An 18,807-nucleotide genomic window follows, 5' to 3' on the forward strand; every position below is an offset into this window, starting at 1 on the left:
TGTCTGCACTATGATGTAAAAGAATAGCTTCTTGCTGAATAACTTTGCTGCTTTGTGATGTAATTTAGAATCTCCAGAATCCAAAGTTGATTGTCAATATTTAAAGGATTCTTTCTTCCCATGCATAACGTTCTGATTCTTTATAACATTAGCTGGAAATGCTCAATAGATTCTTCAAAGCAGAATTTTCTATTAATTCTCTTCAAAGATTCCAAGATTCCTTTTCACGCGCACAGCGCACGCGTTTTCTCAGTCATGTGTTCTTTTTTTTTTTTTTTAAAGATTCTTTTACACGCGCGCAGGGAATGCATTTCCTTTCATGCGCTCTTTCTTTTAAAAGATGCTTCACACGCGTTTCCTTTCATGCGCCGCTTTGACAGGCATCGAGCGCACGCGTCTACTCAGCGCAGGCGTCTCCCTCGAGAGAATGTCTCTTCAAACGCGCTCGAGACAAAATGCGCTCGTTACTTTCATCAGATTTATGCGCTTGAGACAAGATTCCCTTAATATATTTTAAGAAACACCGTCAAACTTTTCCGCCCACCAAACTCCTCACCGTTTATTTCCTTTTAGTTTCTCTGACGCTGGAAAGACTTCGCTTCCTCCTTAATTACTTATCAAATCTGCCGCTGGAGGAGCTGGGGAGTCATTCTTTTGCTTGTCTTGTGTTGAGGCGCAGTGCAGGGTTCACCCGATCGTCGCCAATTTATGTGGTGTCTTCAAATAATAAATAACCAAGCTTGAATTAAATTAGTTGAGAGAAAGCTTTAATTAAAGCTTCAGCCACAGGAACAAGCTTCAACTGACTCCAGGAATCCCTTCATGTATTCTAGAATCTCACATGAGATCAGAATACTAGAACAGGGAGTTCCATAACTTAAAGGTACATGCAAAAGATATAATAAACAATATCACACCGACATCACCAGTTTACCCAAAATAGCAGGCGCAAAAAACATCGCCGCAGACGACCCCGGCAACTATCACTAATGTAATGCAGAGTAGGTGTTCCCATGCAGAAAGCCACAACAACACCACTCCACAACATTCTCAACGACCGGCCAGATTGGCAATAAGATCACAAAACATGTGATAAGGCATGTCAGCAGCAGGAAATTAACATCTGCTCTGACCTAGTGCAAAGTCGGACAGCAGCCTGCACCATAAAAGGGAGCCCAGCCCAGACCCACACCTGAACAACAGATGCCATGGAGCCACTCAACATACGGCCCGGACACCCAAGAGAGCTACAACACCCACCACCACCACCTCCCGGATCACCTTCCACCCCCCCCCACCCCCCCGGGCCCTATCCCGGACACCCCCCACCTCTCCCGAACCAAGACACTTCACATCAATGGCACGAAAACATGAACAAAAGCACCCGCATGATGTCGCACAATTGCAACAATCAACATACATGTGAGTACTGAAATCCTGATTCATTAATTCACCATTGAAGGACCAACTAAAATATCACATGCTAATTTGTCCCCAAACAACTATTTTGAAGAGTCGTGGCGGGGCATCCCTGGGCAAGCTGTGAGTCACAGCCTGCAAGACAATATCCGAGATAAGAAGTGTGTCAGGCACTCATCAAAGGACAGGGAGAGAGAGAAAGAGAGAGAGAGAGAGAGAGAGAAAGAAAGAGAGAGAGAGAGAGAAAGAGAGAGACTGAACAAGGAGCCCAAGGCCAATCGGGCCCTTGACTCATGCAAACATGCCAACAGCTGTGTGTGTCTCAAAATTGGTACACCCCAAATCACAGGCCTGGCATCAAAGTCAGCACGAAGGCCACATCACAGTTAAGAAATGTAAGCAATAGTCAGACTAAAATTAGGTATGAAAGCTCCTTTGTCTCAATACACAAGGCAGAAGGACAACCGAACCCCGGGCCTTGGTCCTGAATGCGGCTGGCACACCCTGCATTAAGATACCATACCAGCCTCTGCCGACTCCCACAACACAAACTGCACTAATGAAAGAACAACATGCCCCCACCCCACACACACTTGTCCCTGCACGACTTACACCTGCAAGGGATGCCCTTGACACATTGGTTAAAAACTACCCATACGTCAAAAAGTTGCACACACATACGACTCATTGCCCAGAGCTGTGGCATATCGTCCTCCAAACTGCCGTCGGTCTGAGGAGTGCCAGTGCTACAAGACCAACAAATGCAACGGCAGGCATTTCCGGACATGTGCACAACCCCTATCACGTGGAACTGTTCCGTGCACGAATGCTGCATCTGTTGGGATCTGTGCCAATGGCAGTGTTGCGAATCAGTTTCCATCTGAGTTTCCATCTTACCTATGTCACCTGTGTCCAGTCCTGGTTCCACTGTCGATCATGCAAATTCGAGTTGCCCCTGTAGGTCTGCCTATCCAACGCAATGGTAGCTGAATTGGATTATGACCTGACAGTGTGCCCCCACACGAACAGGAGTGTCACTGAGATATCCGTGCATGGGATGTACTGATCTTTGGCGAATTTGATGACAGTTGTGCATAGGAGATTGCCCAACTCCTCGTGTGCAGTGACCACATCGAGGCGCTCCCCTATTGGGCTGTGTTGCTGCTCGGTGAAAAGGCGTGGACTGAGCACATCTGCTCAGACCATTTAATGGATTGGCTCACCCTGGTGTTCCTTGAACCCGACAACGACGTACTATTGGAACACATTGCCCATGATGCTGCTCTTGCATTTATGGACGAGAAACTATGTTCCTGCAGCCACATCAGATTGTCACCCACAGCACAGGTCCCAATACCTTGTTGCATTGTGGGGAATGCTCACATATCCCATCACAACAGTTGACATGTCTGCCTTCGTCTGGACTCAGAATGCATGTACCTGGAACCACGCGTGTGTACACCCACCTGCGCAAGGTGATGCAGTTCCATGGGCGGAGCAGCACAGAGTAGTTTGGCAACGTCTCAAATTTGGATATACTGCTGGGGGAAGAGTGCATACATGGCAATGTAGCACGACATGTGACCTTGTTGGACCCGTGCCCCTGATCACTGTCAGCAGAGCAGACAGTTGGCGCAGTCCTGAGGTACAGCAACATGAAAATCCCATGGGTTGTGAGTCATGGCCCCTCACACAGGGCAATGACCATACTGACACGCACATGCCAATAAAGTATATGCAACTTCACTGGTGTCTAACTGTGATGAGTGTAGATTAGATTGACAAATCATGTGCCACAATGAGCATCGGCCCTACACAGAGAGGGACTGGCATGACACATGTACAATAGGGGTGGGTCCCTTTTGACAGCTCTACCTCTGTGAGCCAGAAATTGTTTTGGGATAGTTGCTTGCAGACCTGTGCACTTACGTGTTTTCAGCAATGTGAGTATGGTGTCCAACCTCTGACCATGTGGAGAAATGTTAGGAATCACAACAGAATGTGTCTGCACAGATGTGTGTGAGTAGGTATGCAAAGGTAAGTTCTGTTGTCACATGTGATGTAGGACACCACTTCCGGCCTACCGATTTGGTAATTCCTACACACAGTCCTGTTTAAGACAATGACGTATGCCTACGTTGGGGGGTTGCAAAATTGTTGTTCATGTTCAATGAGGCCGTAGCTAGTTCACACCTTCACAGTCATCTAATTGGCATGTGGCTCAGGGTCAAACATGTGAATTGATGTAATTTACCAGGGTGTACCTTCTTGTGCAATAATTGTCCCTACACCTATCCATACTTTCATACTTGAGTGAACATAGTCATGACATACATGTGTGATTTCAAATGTTTTATTCACATTCTGGTGGATTCCGGTGCTGGAGTTGCACACAGCCATGCCAAGCCCACATTACATGGTATCCCAGTGGTGGGCCAACCAGAGTCCTTTGGGGATTGAAAGGTGTATTGGAAGAAGGAGAGAGCAGTTCGCAGCAGGATAGCTGTGTAATTGTCAACCAGTGAAGATATGGCAGTCCATGTCGGGGTCCAGGTCAATGTCGCAGAGTGTTCCGGAAGTCAGTGGGAGGTGTTGTCCCAGGGCATGATGCGTAGGGCTGAAACAGGCCGGGACAGGCCATATGGCGGTGATGGATGCTACTGCCTCCTTCCTCACACAGTAATTACCATCCACATCTTACTCCTCTGATACTTCTTCTGTGTCCAGTGTGTCAGGTGTGAGTGGTGGTGTTATGGCGGCATCACTGTGTGCCACTGACGCATCAGGGTGCAAAGGTGATAGGGCTGCATCACTGTGTGATACTGGCACATCAGGGGTCGGAGATTTGTGTGTTAAAGTTCCCGCAGCAGTTATCTAGGACACGCTCAGTGACAGCAATAGCAAGATGAGGAACTGAAAGGCATGAAAGATCCCAGCTACATCTTGCTGGTGTTCAGCCGTGGCAGCCATGCTTCCAGCCTGCATCTGCTCCATGGTCTCCATTGTCCTGTGCATCTGTGCCAACTCTGTGCTGTCATCGCTGGTGCGTGTCTTACTAGACATTTCTGGTATCTGAATAATGGCCCCAGCGATGTCAGCCAGGGATTGTCAGGGAGCATGGTGAGGACAGTGGGTGTCTGTTAGGGACTGTAAGTGGTCCCTGATGGGACTCAGGCACCCACGTATGGCATCGAGTTTGGCTGCCACGAGCTCGAAACCCACCCGTAGCTGATCAGCCATCACCACCTGGCAACCCAACACAAGGCGTTGAAGTTCCACATGTTGTTCAGGGGTGTCCTAGGAGACAGCTGTTATGGTGTGTGTTTCCTGCTGTGTGGTCTGTGCAGGTGGTGGGGTCTCCTCTGTGCAGCTGGGCTGCCCTGCTCCTGGGGCTGGGGTGCGGAGGCTGTCCATTATCTGTTGGAGGGTGTCTGAGCATATGTGCAGGTTGTCCTCTTCATCGTTACTGATTAGATTTGTGGTCTGCTCTGCAGTAGGTGTTGATTGTCCCTCTACAATGTTAAGGGAATATGCAGGTTAACAGGTTATCCCATGTATGTTGACGCTTTGCAGATGTTTACATACAGACTACTTGACTATGTATATTATGACTGTTTTGGTGGAGCTGGCTATTCGATGGCAGACAGTGGGATTATTGACTACATGACGAATGTGTGGTTGTACTCGTACATTCTCATCCATCACACAGTGTCAGGCAATGCCAGATGTGAGTGGCCGGTGACTACGCACAAGCGGAACCTGTTGTGTCCTCTGTCCTGTGGTGTAGGGGTTGCACTTTGTACCACATTGCCGTAGTTGTTGATGTTCTATGATTGCTCTGTGTGTGTGCTGCATGTGGGAGAGTACTCCTGCAGCTCTGATTTCTTGGACCCTTCTCCCTTTGAGGTGGTGTGCCTTTGAATTGTGTGCTTGTCATGGGCTGAAATGTTTGCAACTTGGGTCCTTTGTGCTCTTAGACAGATATTGTGGTCTTGTGCATTGTTTGTCTGCTGCGTGCATTGGACTTCATGGATTGTAGGTGCACTTGGATGTGTCAGAGTGTGAGCTGCTCCATTACAGATGTGATCCACACTGGGCCACCTCAATGTCAAATCGTGCACCATGTCATGTATTTTGGCTGCAGCCATTCTATCGGTCATGCTGTGTCACTTGCATAGTCAGTGTGGCTCACACAGCTGCTGCACATGCACATGTGTATGGATAGGTTGTGTCATTAGTGATTTGGGAGGGCCCCATATGTGTACTTGGTGGACAGGGGCCTACTTGGTGTTTTTATGTGTGGTGTAGTATGCTAAGGGTATCAGGGATATGTTCCACAATCATAGTGCGTGTGAAGTGTGCTACACATGATTGTGCATCTCTGCCATTGTGCCGATCTTCCCTCATCCCCCCAGTCCCTGGGTGTTACTCACCCTGTTGCTGTTGGCTCAGGTCATAACGAGCTGTGTCCAGACCCCCGACTCCTGCCACCATCTCCACACCGGTGACTGTGGCCACCATTCCTTTCAGTTCATCCAGCTCCTCCACTGGCACTGGACTTCCACCTCTAATCGCCATTGCTGCCTTCCTGTTGGTGGCCAATTTCAGTTTGGTCTGGCTTTGCACATCATGCCAGCGCCTCTTGACGTCCTCCATTGACCTCCTCTAACACTCCAACTGCATTGACTTGTTTGGCGATGGTCTGCCAATTTCCGTTTAGGTTGCCAGTGCCGCAGTAGAGGTGGCTAACAGTTGTTGGTAGTGTTCAATATACAAGCCAAAGCAATGAGAAATGTCCCCTGTTTATGTTTAAATTACATCAGAATAAGTTCATCAACCGTGTTTTATATAATTTATAAACACAGCGTAATGCAAATTACACATAGCGGCATGCTCATAGAGGAAATAGTTGAGCAAAGCTGCTCTCAGACTCGTTCAAACCAGTTTGCACTGAATCAAAAAATTGCATCCATTTCAGTTCTCTGACGTTGAGGACAGGGGCAATGTTGCCTCCCCTGGGACCAAGTTTTACTTGTTCAAGTACGACCCATTTTAGGGTTTCTGGAGGATGGTTCTCTTTCATGCAATGTTCAACTAAAGGTGCACCTGTTACTTTGCACCTCACCCGGCTACAATGTTGTAAGAACCTCCCTCCCATCTTGGGACATTTCAAGTGTGGAAGCTGTAAGGCGTGTTCGTCCACCATCCAAACCAAGGAGTTCATCTTCAAACACCACCGAGTCAAATTGAAATCACACACCAATTGTAACACGGACAATTTTGTGATTCAGTGCAAACTGGTTTGAACGAGTCTGAGAGCAGCTTTGCTCAACTAGCTACCCTCTAAAAATACCACCTTGACTTTCCTCCTTCCTTTTTCTGAAACGTATTACGTGTTTTCTGACGTAACTTTAATAATCCTGTGTGATAATGCATTTATACCACCTTGAACAGCAGGTACATGCACCTACAAGATGATAGTTACGCATATACGCAAAGTGAAGTTTATTGGTTTTACCAACATGTTGGTTAGGTACACCAAGACGATTTTCCCAATGTTTGTTGACTATGTTTCCAACCTCTCTCCTTTTAATTTAAAGGGCCTTTTACTACCTGGATTCAAATCCAATACCAATAGACTACCTTTTCACGCTGTCCATGACCACGTAGCGTCTTTTGGTTTCCTGGCAACGACGAAGGCAGTCCCTTCTCAGTTTCAGTAACCCGCTATATAAACGTAGCCACGCCCCTGACTCTCACTTCCTGGTTACGAGAGCTGCATCCAATGACTGCCTCGAGACCTCGCTCAGGCGACACTGTGTTTAACAAGGCAAGCCCACTGGAATACTTTGTATAAAGAAGTAGTATGGCATGATCCAACAAACCTTTTCGATCACATACTTATGAGGACCCCCTTTTTTACTTGTTTCCCTAGATACGATCTGTAAACACCGATCCCGACGCCCGTAACGGGACCTGAGGTAAATCTTTAAATGCTGAATTTTACACGCGCCTTATCCACTGTGTACCAGGTAGTTCACTCGGCATGGGTTGTTCTAACCCGTGGTCTTTTTCACATTCAGAATTTTCTGGAGGCGATATTGACCCAACCTGATGGCAACTCTATCGGTCCTCCTCTCCCAAGGTAATTTCAGCAATCATGTAGTCCTTTAACAGTGTTTGTCTAAATGCCATTACCAAGCGTTTACAACGCTTAGGTAATTGGGTAATCTGTACCCCTCTGAGTTCCTCTTCATTTTTACCCTAGGAGGCTTGCCCACTACCCCCCTGTCCTGATGAAGACCCGCTCTGTAAGGGCCAACTACCCTACACCCTGCTAGGGTCGAAACGTAGACAGCTTTCTATAATCTTTCTCCCATGGTTAATCGGGATTCTAACAGCCTGAAAGAGGAGACATTGATTTTCTAAAAAGTGTGATTTAATTTCGTTTATGGCTCCGACTTTGAGAGACCAGTTCAGAATGTATTTAAACTACTGATCAGGGCGTGGCCAAGATGGCGGGCTGAGCGGTCGCACTTGCCGAGAGCTCCCGGACCCCTGAATTCCTGCACCGCTTGTAACCGCTGATTCCCCCCCGGATCAAGCGGCAACTGAGCCTGGTGCTTACGGTGGAGGTGTGGAGAGCCTGCTGAGCCTGGTTTGCGCCGTCGGGGATGAGATTCTGACTGGTACGGCCCGGGTCGGACCCCGCTGAACGGCCCGAGTGCGAGCCCGAGGCCGCGAGTCTCCCGACCCTCGACGCGCGACGGAGCGACCGGCCTCCGAGGGGTGAAGCCCGCAGCGGTGCATGAGCTGTTAGAGTGGGAGTCGGCAGCAGCTTCGCGAGCGGCTCGGAGTTGTCCGACGGCAGCTGTACGGAGCGGAACGGAGCGGAGGTGCAGAGCGGAGGCAGAGTCGGCATCGCCTCACTACGCCAGCCCGTGGCTTGAGGAGGCCCGCTGGAGGAGATCGCTTCGGCTGGCTGTCTGTGTGGGACTGACGAACGAGACCCCCGGGGAAGATCTTTCCCTGAAGCCGTGGACCTCGGCGAACGTTGCACTGTGACTCTGCCCACTGGCCGGACTTTTGGCTCTCAGATCGGAGAAGGAGAGGGGATCTCCATCTTGGGCGTTGGCCCCTCGACTTTACTGAGCGGCCATTTTGTGAAGCATGGCCGGGCCTCCCGGTGCTCTCTGTGAGGACTGTTCCCGGATGGCATATAGCTGCTTTCTTTGCTGGACAGTGAGCCTCAGCGTCCTTTATTGAGCTACAATGTCGAATGCTAGGGGACAGCGACGGGGCGACCGGACCTTGCCGGAAATGCTGGGACGGGGCTCCCTACGCAGCGGAGGAGCCCAACCTGCCGCGACCTCCCCGGTGCCGACCAGGGGGGCGGATGGTGGAGAGCCCCCGGTGACGAGATTGTTTCTCGAATCGCTGTTTAGCTCCCTTCGGGAGGACTTTCAAACGCTCAAGAGTGAGGTGGCCGGGGAGGTCCGTGAAGTAAGGAGAGAGATGGACTCCCTGGGGGACCGTGTGAACACAGTGGAGGAAGCGGGTCACTCCAGAGATGAGGAGATCACCCATCTGCAGCAGGAAGTCCTGCGGCTGCGGGAGCAACAGATTGAGTTACAGGCCCACGCCGAGGACCTTGAAAATCGGTCCAGGCGAAACAACATACGGGTCCGCGGTGTGCCGTCTGGTGAGGAGGGTGAGGACGTGACTGCATATCTGGTGGCCCTCTTCCGGGCTATCCTGGGGGAGTCGGAGGACTTTCGGATTCGCATAGACCGGGCACACCGGGTGGGTCGCCCCCGCAGAGCTACGGCGCCCGCTCCGGACATTCTGGCCTTCCTCCCGAACTTTCCCTTGAAGGAGCGGATCCTCCGTGAGGCACGAGGGCAGCAACCCTTCCGATTCCGGGACCACCCTGTGACCCTGTTTCAGGACTTATCCACAGTCACGCTACAGAAGAGGAAATCCTTCAAGATCGCCACGGACTTCCTTCGAGAGCATGAGACACAGTATTCCTGGGGACACCCCTTCCGTCTGATCTTCAGGTGGAACGGTGTCTTGCATCAGCTTCGGTCCCTCCAGGATGTCTGCGCGGTGTTGGGCCTCACAGCATCGGACACAGACACCCCGGCCCCACGGCGGAGGCGCAGCACTCGTAATGGATGGCGACAAGCTGGGGGGGGGGCCTCTCCTCCGGCGGAGCGTCCGGGCTCGCCTGCAATCCGGGCGGACATGGCGGCTGCCATCCAGGAGGCCTCCAGAGTGGCGACGAACGGCGAAGTGGCCTTGACGGCCTGAACTCACTCCGGGGGGAGTCTACTCTAGCTCATTCTTATTGCAGGTGCGGGGATCCGGGGGGTGGGCTGGGAGGAAGGGCGAGTGCTGGTGGTGGTGGCTGGACGTCCACTAGATTGACTTACCACGGCCTTGCCCGTTTCGGGCCGGACTGGGACAATGTCTTTTTTGGAAAGTTTGGGAAGCGGGGAATGGGGTTGGGACAGGCGGGCAGATGTTTTGATTCTGGGACCTAGAAGGGGGACCAGTAGCGGGGGGTGGTGTAGATTTGGTTGTGTGGGGGCAGGGGGGGGGTTTCTAGTTGTGGGGTGTTGGGGTACGGGGACTGTACTGTGCCAGTGGGTGAATCAAAGTTGCTCTGTTTTGAGGCCTTGAATGGTGCCTTTTGTGTTTGATTGCGGGGCTTTGCTTCTTGATGTGTGCTCCTTGAACTCCCTCCTTGATGGCTCTTAAGGTGCTTACTATCAATGTGAAAGGGCTGAACAATCCGGTTAAGCGGCGGGCAGTGTTATCCTTGCTGGAGAACTCACAGGCGGATATCTGCCTGTTGCAGGAGACCCATTTGCTGGCTAAGGATTGCTCGCGGATGCGTACCCCTAAGTTCCCCACGCAGCTATTCTCCTCTAGCACCTCCAAGACGGCGGGGGTGGCCATCTTGTTTTCTAGGGGGTTCAGGGGGGAGGTCGTGTGCAAGGTAGCAGAACAGAAAGGGAGACTTCTAGTATACAAGATTAAGATGGGGGGATTGGCACTGACTGTTGGCACCGTCTATTGCCCCAATGATCATCAGGATCAATTCTTGCACAGGGCTTTGGACGACGTTGCATCCACCTCTGATAGGCACATAGTGTTGGGGGGTGATCTGAACCTGGTTTTCGACGCGGCACTGGACAGGTCTGTGCAGCGGCGCCATCAGTTGGGTGAGCTTTCGGGCTCGATTCGAACTCGACTTGAGGAGCTGGACTTGCATGACATGTGGCGCCGCCTCCACCCCACCACCCGCGCATACTCTTATTTCTCACACGCCCATAGATCTTATGCGCGCTTAGACCATCTCCTAGTGTCGGGCCCAATGCTCCTTTTGGCTTCGAGTGCGGACATGGGGGTCCTCTCTCTTTCTGACCACGCCCCGTGGAGGGCGTTTTCACTCTTCCGCCGGTGGCTCGGCCGAGAGGGGTCTGGAGGCTCCGAGACACGCTTTTGCACAGGCGGTCGGTGGTGGATCAGATCCGGGCGGCCATTTTGGCTTTTCAGACCGTGAACGATAATGGGGATACTTCTCGTGCGACACAGTGGGCAGCCCTCAAGGCCGTGCTCCGAGGCGAATTTATCGCGATTTCCTCGGCCGAGAATAGGGACCGACAACTCAAGAGGGATGAGCTCACCCGGCAGGTGAGGGAGCTGGAGCAGGTTCATCATAGGACAGGGGCCCCCAGGGTGTGGAGGCAGCTGAAGGCGGCGCGGAAGCTCCTGGCGGCCCTCGACACGGACCGGGCGGAGTATGCGATGCTTCGCCTGAAACACAAATATTACACAGGGGGCGATCGGTGTGGGCGGCTCCTGGCTAACAAACTTAGGGTGCAGCACCAGCAGCACCGAGTGAAGGAACTATTGGACCCGGCCGGAGGTAGAGTCACGACCGATGAGCAGATAGCAGACGTCTTTCGCAGCTTTTATGCTGACCTCTACTCCGGGGAGGCCCCTTCGGCCCAGGCTGAGGTGGACTATCTGGACTCGGTCCCGCTCCCGTCGCTGACACAGGATCAGGCTCAGTATCTGGAGCGTGACATACGTATCGAGGAGGTGGTCACGGCGATATCCCGGCTCAAACTGGGCAAGGCCCCGGGTCCGGATGGCTTTATCCCGCTGTTCTACAAAACCTTCTGTCAGGAGCTGGCGCCTCTGCTGACTCGCCTCTTTAACTCCTTCGCAGAGCCGGGAGCCATCCCCTCTGAATTTCTCCAGGCCACGGTTTCAGTGATTCCGAAGCCGGGCAAGGATAGGGCCGCCTGTGGGTCCTACCGTCCCATTTCGCTGCTGAACACTGATTTGAAGGTGTTCACCAGTATATTAGCCGCACGCCTGGCGTTGCACCTCCCCGGCATGGTTGACTCGGACCAAGCGGGCTTCGTGCCCGGTAGGCAAACGGTAGATAACACGAAAAGGGTGACGCACATTCTCGAGAAGGCTTCCAGGATCCCTGGGGAGAGGATGCTCCTGTCCATCGACGCGGAGAAGGCTTTTGACAGGGTGCATTGGCCCTACCTGGAGAAAGTCCTGAGCAAATTCGGGATAGGGGAGAGGTTCCGTCATTTGATCTTCAACTGTTACCGGTTCCCATCTGCGGTGGTCCGGGTGAACGGCGGCAGCTCTCGACCCTTCCCCATTGAGCGGGGCACGAGACAGGGGTGCCCGCTCTCCCCTTTGCTCTTTGCCCTGTACATGGAGCCATTTGCCCAGAGGGTTAGGCAGAACCCTGACATTATCGGCGTCCAGATGGGTGGGTTCCGTCATGCGATTAGCCTGTACGCGGATGATGTCATTCTGACGCTGGATGACCCGCGGAGATCGCTGCCGGCCTGTGTGGAGGAACTGAACTTATTCGCTGACGTGGCGGGTTTCAAGGTGAACCTGGGTAAGTCAGCCGCCCTGGACATCTCGCTTACTGCTGCCACTAGGGTGGAACTGCAGAGGCTTCACCCTCTGTGCTGGTCCAGGGACCGTATCCCGTACTTGGGGATCCTGTTGGCGCCCTCCCTCCCGGAGATGGTCACGGCCAATTACGCGGCTCTGGGCGCGAAAATCAGGGAGGAACTGGGCCGGTGGGATAAGGGCACGCTGTCGCTACTGGGTAGGGTGGCCGCGGTGAAGATGACCCTCCTGCCTCAGGTGCTTTACCTCTTCAGAGCGTTACCGCTCTAGCCCCCGCGGGGTGGCTTGCGGAGACTCATACTGCCATTGCACGGTTCGTGTGGCAGGGCCGCAGGCCGAGGATCAAGAGAGGCATCGCTATGCTGTCACCGGAATCCGGAGGGCTGGGGATACCGGACTTGCGGAAATATTTCCAGGCCGCTCAGCTCCGCTATCTCGTGGAATGGAGCCGGTGGGAGTCTGATAAGCATTGGCTGTTCCAGGATCAGGCGGTGGCGGGTAGGACGCTGCAGGAAGTGCCATTCTTGAGGCGGGCCCATCGGCCCCCCAATCTTTATGCATCCTTGGTAACGCGGGTCCCGCTCCAGACGTGGGACTCTGTGGCTGCCAGATGCGAGCTTACCACCTTCCCCTCTCCCTTTACGCCGCTCATTGGCAACCCGGACTTCGGCCCTGGGATGGAACCGGGTGCCTATGAGCGATGGCGGGTGGCCCGCTGCTGCACTCTGTATCACTTGTACTCCCCTGAGGGGGTTGTCTCCTTCCAGGACTTGAGACAGGATTATGGACTCCCGGAAACGGAGCGCATGCGATACATGCAGGCGCGCCACTGGGCATTACAACCCCAAGTGCGCGACGCGGCACACCGGGAAATCACGGCGTATGAGCGTTGGTTAATTACTCGCACGTCGGACGCTAAACTGATCTCAGACCTGTATAGAATGCTGCAGCCCCCCTCCTTTCATATTCACAACCCCGGTCGGGAACGTTGGGAGCGAGAGCTCGGGCGCGAGCTGAGCCATAAAGAATGGGAACACATCTCCTTCCGCGCACGCCATTCGGCTTACCACACGGGTCTTACAGAGACCTTCACTAAAATCTCGACCTACTGGTACCGTACTCCGGAGAAACTGCACGAGATGGACAGGGCAATACCAGGGACGTGCTGGCGCAACTGTGGCAACACTGGTACACTAACACACATTCTATGGGAATGCCCCCTGCTGGCTCCTTACTGGGAAGAGGTCTTGGGCGAGGTGGACAAATGCTTTGGGATAGAACTGCCTAGATTCCCGGCCTATGTCCTGCTGGGGCTGCCGAATGGGCTGATGTACCCCCTTAGGTCTAAGAGAGGTAGACAGATAGCGATTGCGCTGGGGTCAGCGGTGCAGAATATTCTCATACACTGGCGCACCACAACACTTCCCTCTGTAGTTGGTTGGCTGCACAGATTATGGCACGTTCTTGGAATGGAGAAGATGTCCTTGGTAGCCCTGGGGGATACTGATACCTTTGAGGAATTGTGGGAGCCCTTTCACTGCCTGTTATGTTCCGAGTTTCGAGAGATCACCTGCCCTAGATACCTTCGGTTGTTGAGGCTGACGCCGCCACCGGACCCGCCTGCTTGATTGGGTGGGGTCGGTATTGTATAGCAGAGATTCATGGAGAGTTCGCAGTAGTGGAGACTGTAGACATTGGCACAGTACAGGGGGTGGGTTGGGATATGGTAGTTGGGGGTTCTGTTTGGTTAGGTAGGTTTTTGGAGCGGGGTTGTTTCTCCTCCCTTCACCCCTCCCCCCCCCTTTTTTTTTCTCTCCTTTTCTCTCTTCCCTTCCCTTCCCCCCCCCTTTTTTTCCTTACCCCCCCCTTTTCTTCCATTCGTTCTCTCCTTTGTCCCTCCCCTCCTGACTTTCTTTCCTTCCCCCCATCCCGTCCCTCCCTCCCTTTCTCCCCCCCCCACCCCCCTCGTTGTCTGTATGTGCCCACAGGTGCGAAAGCTATGCTCCCGAGTCGGATGGAGCCCCTTGCAAAATTGTGACTGCATTGTTGTACTTGCTGTATAATGCGAACTGATGTGCGGTTCCTGTGGTTCATTTGTTCCCTGCCCCCTTGTGTCCTACCCCACCCTGCTTCAATAAAATACTTTAAACCTAAACTACTGATCAATGATGTACAATTGACTAATGTTTATGCATTTCACTTCTGTTCATTCAATTCCCTCACAGCACTTTCCCCCCCCCCTACCCCGTGTGGGCACAATTGTTTTATGAAGCGTAAATAACTTTATAGAAAATAGCCTAACCATAAAGTGGTTGATACAGGTACTTTGTGAATTAAAACATTGTAACCTCATTTGTTTGTTTCTTTCTGATTTCTTTTTCATTCTATGCTCCTTACTATATATCAATCACTGTACAAGTCCGGGACCTCTTGTGGTTTTTTTAGGCTATTTTTACTAGAAACTTTAAAATCTCATAACTCCAGGTCTACTGACTGGATTGTTGTTGTTTTGCAGACATTGTGTTTATCACAATTTACTCTTTTTTCTAATTGATTTTTAATTTTACTTGCATTTTAATTTTGACTTTTTACTGTTGGAGTGCTGCATAAATATTTTACATACTGCCTCTAAGTTAAGCCTGACTGATTTTGTGCCAAAGCTACCAGAGGGTTAAATACAGGTTTAATTAGTGACTTTTGGGATTCACCCTGACAGGGATTGTGTTTCCTATTTGAGCGACCCTTTCACCCCTCTGAACTAATTACTCAATTTCTTACACCAGCTAACTATAACAAAGGTAAAGTGTAATTGAAAAGGATGTTTGATGAAATATGAGTGAGGTATATTCAGCGTTTATCATTCTATAAATTGTGTTTGGTAAGTTATTAATAATTATGGTAATATTATTACTCATTATTTGAAGGAGAATAGCACAGAACGTAATAAATATTGTAAATATCAATATTTGTGTGGGTGTACTTGTTAGAAATGGGATTCTTGGTAGGCTAGGGCATGCGCCAAAGCCAGGCAGAAACCACCACTCTAATCAGGATAAGGGAGTTACATTCTTAAAATAACCCCTGCTCACCTCCTTGATAGCTTGCCACGATCAGTCAGACTTATCTTAGAGGCAGTGTGTAAAGCATTTGCACATACCCAACAGTAATACAGTGTAAGCAGTACGAAAGGACACCACACCAGTTTAGAAAAATATCCAATACTTTTATATACTTAAGGCAAGACCACAAACTATTAAAAAAAAAAACACAATACAGTACTTAGAAATCTTCAGTTATCAAATTATGCTTGAAATACAGTTCCTTGATGTTGCTAGATCCATCCGGGCCTATCACTGCGTCGTGAGAAACCAAATCCAAACAGTTCTGGCCAACCCCGGCGTTGCGGGCCCGCTGTGGTGTCGGGAAGCCCGCAAACAGTACCTTTTAGAAATGCAGGGTACCGGCAGCCTCTGGTTGAGCATCAGAAATCACGGCGTCGCAGGTGTCAGTTCTGGAAGTCAGTTCAGTAGTCGTCGGGGGCCTCGAAGTCACACACGGTGTAGATCAAACTCCTCTCTGTTGAAGTCAGGAGTGCTGGCGTCGGGTGCAGCAGTGCGTCGTGCGGTGCCCTCAGGTCACGGTGCGAGCAGTGGCTCGGTGGCGGCGTCAGATGGCTTTGTCGTTGAGACCAGGTTTGCGGTGCAAAGTGGGTGCAGTACTGGCAGGTCGCGGTGCAAGCGGCAGCGGCGCCATTGCTGATGCGCTGTTGTCGGCTGATGAACTGGAGTTGATAGAGCCGGCGTCGGTAGGCCAAGGCTGAGGTGTGGGATGAGGGCGGTGCGTCGTGTAAGTTTACGACTGGTGCCCTGGAACCACGGTGCAAGCAGCGGCATAGATTTCGGTGTTGAGCGTTTTCGTCAGCGGTACCAAGGCGCCGTCATGAAGCAAGGCGGTGCGGGGTGTGATGTAGAACATAGAAACCTTCTGAGGGGGTCTCACTGATACTTGGTCCTTTTGAACCAACAAAGAAGAAATTGGTACAGAAGCTGAAATATAAAAAGATTGCATTTATTCACCTCAGATGAGGGAGACTGAATGAGGCAGTCTAAGGAGTGCAGGAAACAGGGGCCTTATATATGTTTAGGGTTACATAGTCAGCATAAGACCAAGGGGCAGTCATGGCTCATGTAAGCAATGAAAATTACCAATATGGGCATACAAGATCTGCTTGCTCAACAAAGTGGGAGGAGCTAACAGTTGCTAATTCTGGTGAACACATCCTGACATTTACAGACTAGAAACAGCTGCAAGCTCAACTGACCATGTGTGAAGGTGGAAGATGCTAAATATAGTTCGTTTCTAGGCATATTACATTATCAGTCAACACTGAGGGAGGACAGAGCACATGGCGAGCACGTGGCAGCACATGGCAAACAAGATGGCTGTCCGAAATACAAAATGGCTTTCAGCTCCTGGTAACAAATCCCTCCAATCTTTAACAGTGGTACCCACATGTCTCGGTGCGAGCAGCAGCTTGGCGGCGGTGTCAGAAGACATCGTCGGTGAGACCAGGGTCACGGTGCGGCGTTGCGGCGGTGCCCTCTCCGGTGCCTTCAGGACACGGAGTCGGCAGCGGCGTCATAGACGGTGTTGGGTTGCTTTTTCTTCTGTTGCAACACAAAACACACAGTCCCCAGTGCTGAGGGGAGAAGAGCTTGAAGTCTTTGCAGTCTCTGAGGCTTCTTGAACAGGCAAGCTCTATCTCAAGCAAGAAACTCACAAAAGTAGATTGCAGAAGGCTCAGTCCAGTCCTTCACTGCCCAAGGCAGAAGCAGCAACTGCAGGCCAACACAGCCAAGTGGTAGTTCCTCCGCACAGCTTCTCCAGCTCTTCAATTGGCAGTCTTCTTGGTCCGAAAGAGTTTTAAAGTTCAGGGGTCCCCCAATATTTATATCCCAAAATCCTTTGATCTCTTAGGCAGAGAGTGTCTGTGCCCAGCCAGAACCAGTTCTGCCTTCTCCGATGTGACTTCCTGGCAGGAGGTAGAAACAGCATTGTCAGAGGCAGACCAGGCCCTTTGAGGTGCAAGGAAATCTCCTCCCCCTTCCCCAATTGCAGTCCAGGTATTTTCAGCCCTTTCCTGACCCACCTAGACTATCTGGAGCCACTCTTGCTCCCTAGCTTTCTGTCATCCAAAACCCAGACAGTCAATCCACATTCCAGCAGAGGCACACTGGTTGACTGAGCAAGAAAATACCTACTTTCTAAAAGTGGTGTTTTCAAACACAGAATGTAAAAATCACCCTGACTAAAAGATGCATATTTAGATTCTGAGTTCCGGCTTACTAAACTTTATTTCCATACCTAGTTCCCCGGGTTAGTTATGTTTATAAGATGTTATGAACAAACTCCCCATTTTGTCATATGGGGAACAGGTAGCCTTGCAAATGTGAAAAACAAAAGTGGCCGTAATTCACAATCAGGACATGCCACACACACCAGGGCATGTCCTACCTTTCACATACACTACACCCTGCCCACAGGAGTACCTTGGGCCTACCTTAGGGATGCATGACATGTATGAAAAGGGAAGGTTAGTGACTGGCAAGTATGTGCACTGGTCAAGTTGAAATGGCAGTTACAAACTGCGCACAGACTCTGCAATGGCAGGTCTGTGTTACCTTTTCAGGGCTACTCATGTGGGTGGCACAATCAGTGTTGCAGACCCACTAGTAGCATTTGATTAACAGGTCCTGGCACTCTCAGTGCACTTTACTAGGGAGTAACAAGTAAATCAAATATCCAATCGTGAAAACACTAATCCAAAACACAATTTACACAGAGAACATATGCACTTTAGCACTGATTAGCAGTGGTAAAGTGCCCAGAGTCCTGCAAACCAACACAAACAGGCAAGGAAAAAATAGGAGGAAGAAGCAAAAAGTTTGGGGATAACCCTGCAAAAGGGCCATTTCCAACAGTACTAATTTGGGGGGGTTGGGTAGGAATCCATGTTTTTACATACAAATGAGTGATTTCTGACAAGTTTGTCTGATTTCCAAAACTTTGTCCACAAGACATAACTCGGTGAGAGACACCTGACAGATTTCTTTTACTCTCAAAATGCTGCACTGTCACGTTGGGTCTTAGGTCATATATCATGTGTGACTCAATAATTTTAGGGCACAGGAGAAGACACACTATGTAGCCGATTTACATGTTGGAAGAGAGGCAAATCCTTTAGCAACATATACAGTGAGGCCTGAGTACCTTGAATCATGAACACCTTATTCTTAATTTTGGAAAGAAGTATCTAATTTAATAGGTTTTATTAATTATAAAGACCAACACCCAAAATTGCAGAACAAACAATATCCTTTGTGTCTAGTGCATTATTCCAACAAAACATTAAATAGTGAATAAAAA

The sequence above is a fragment of the Lissotriton vulgaris genome, chromosome 7 (assembly GCF_964263255.1).
Source record: "Lissotriton vulgaris chromosome 7, aLisVul1.2, whole genome shotgun sequence".
NCBI classification, from domain to species: domain Eukaryota; kingdom Metazoa; phylum Chordata; class Amphibia; order Caudata; family Salamandridae; genus Lissotriton; species Lissotriton vulgaris.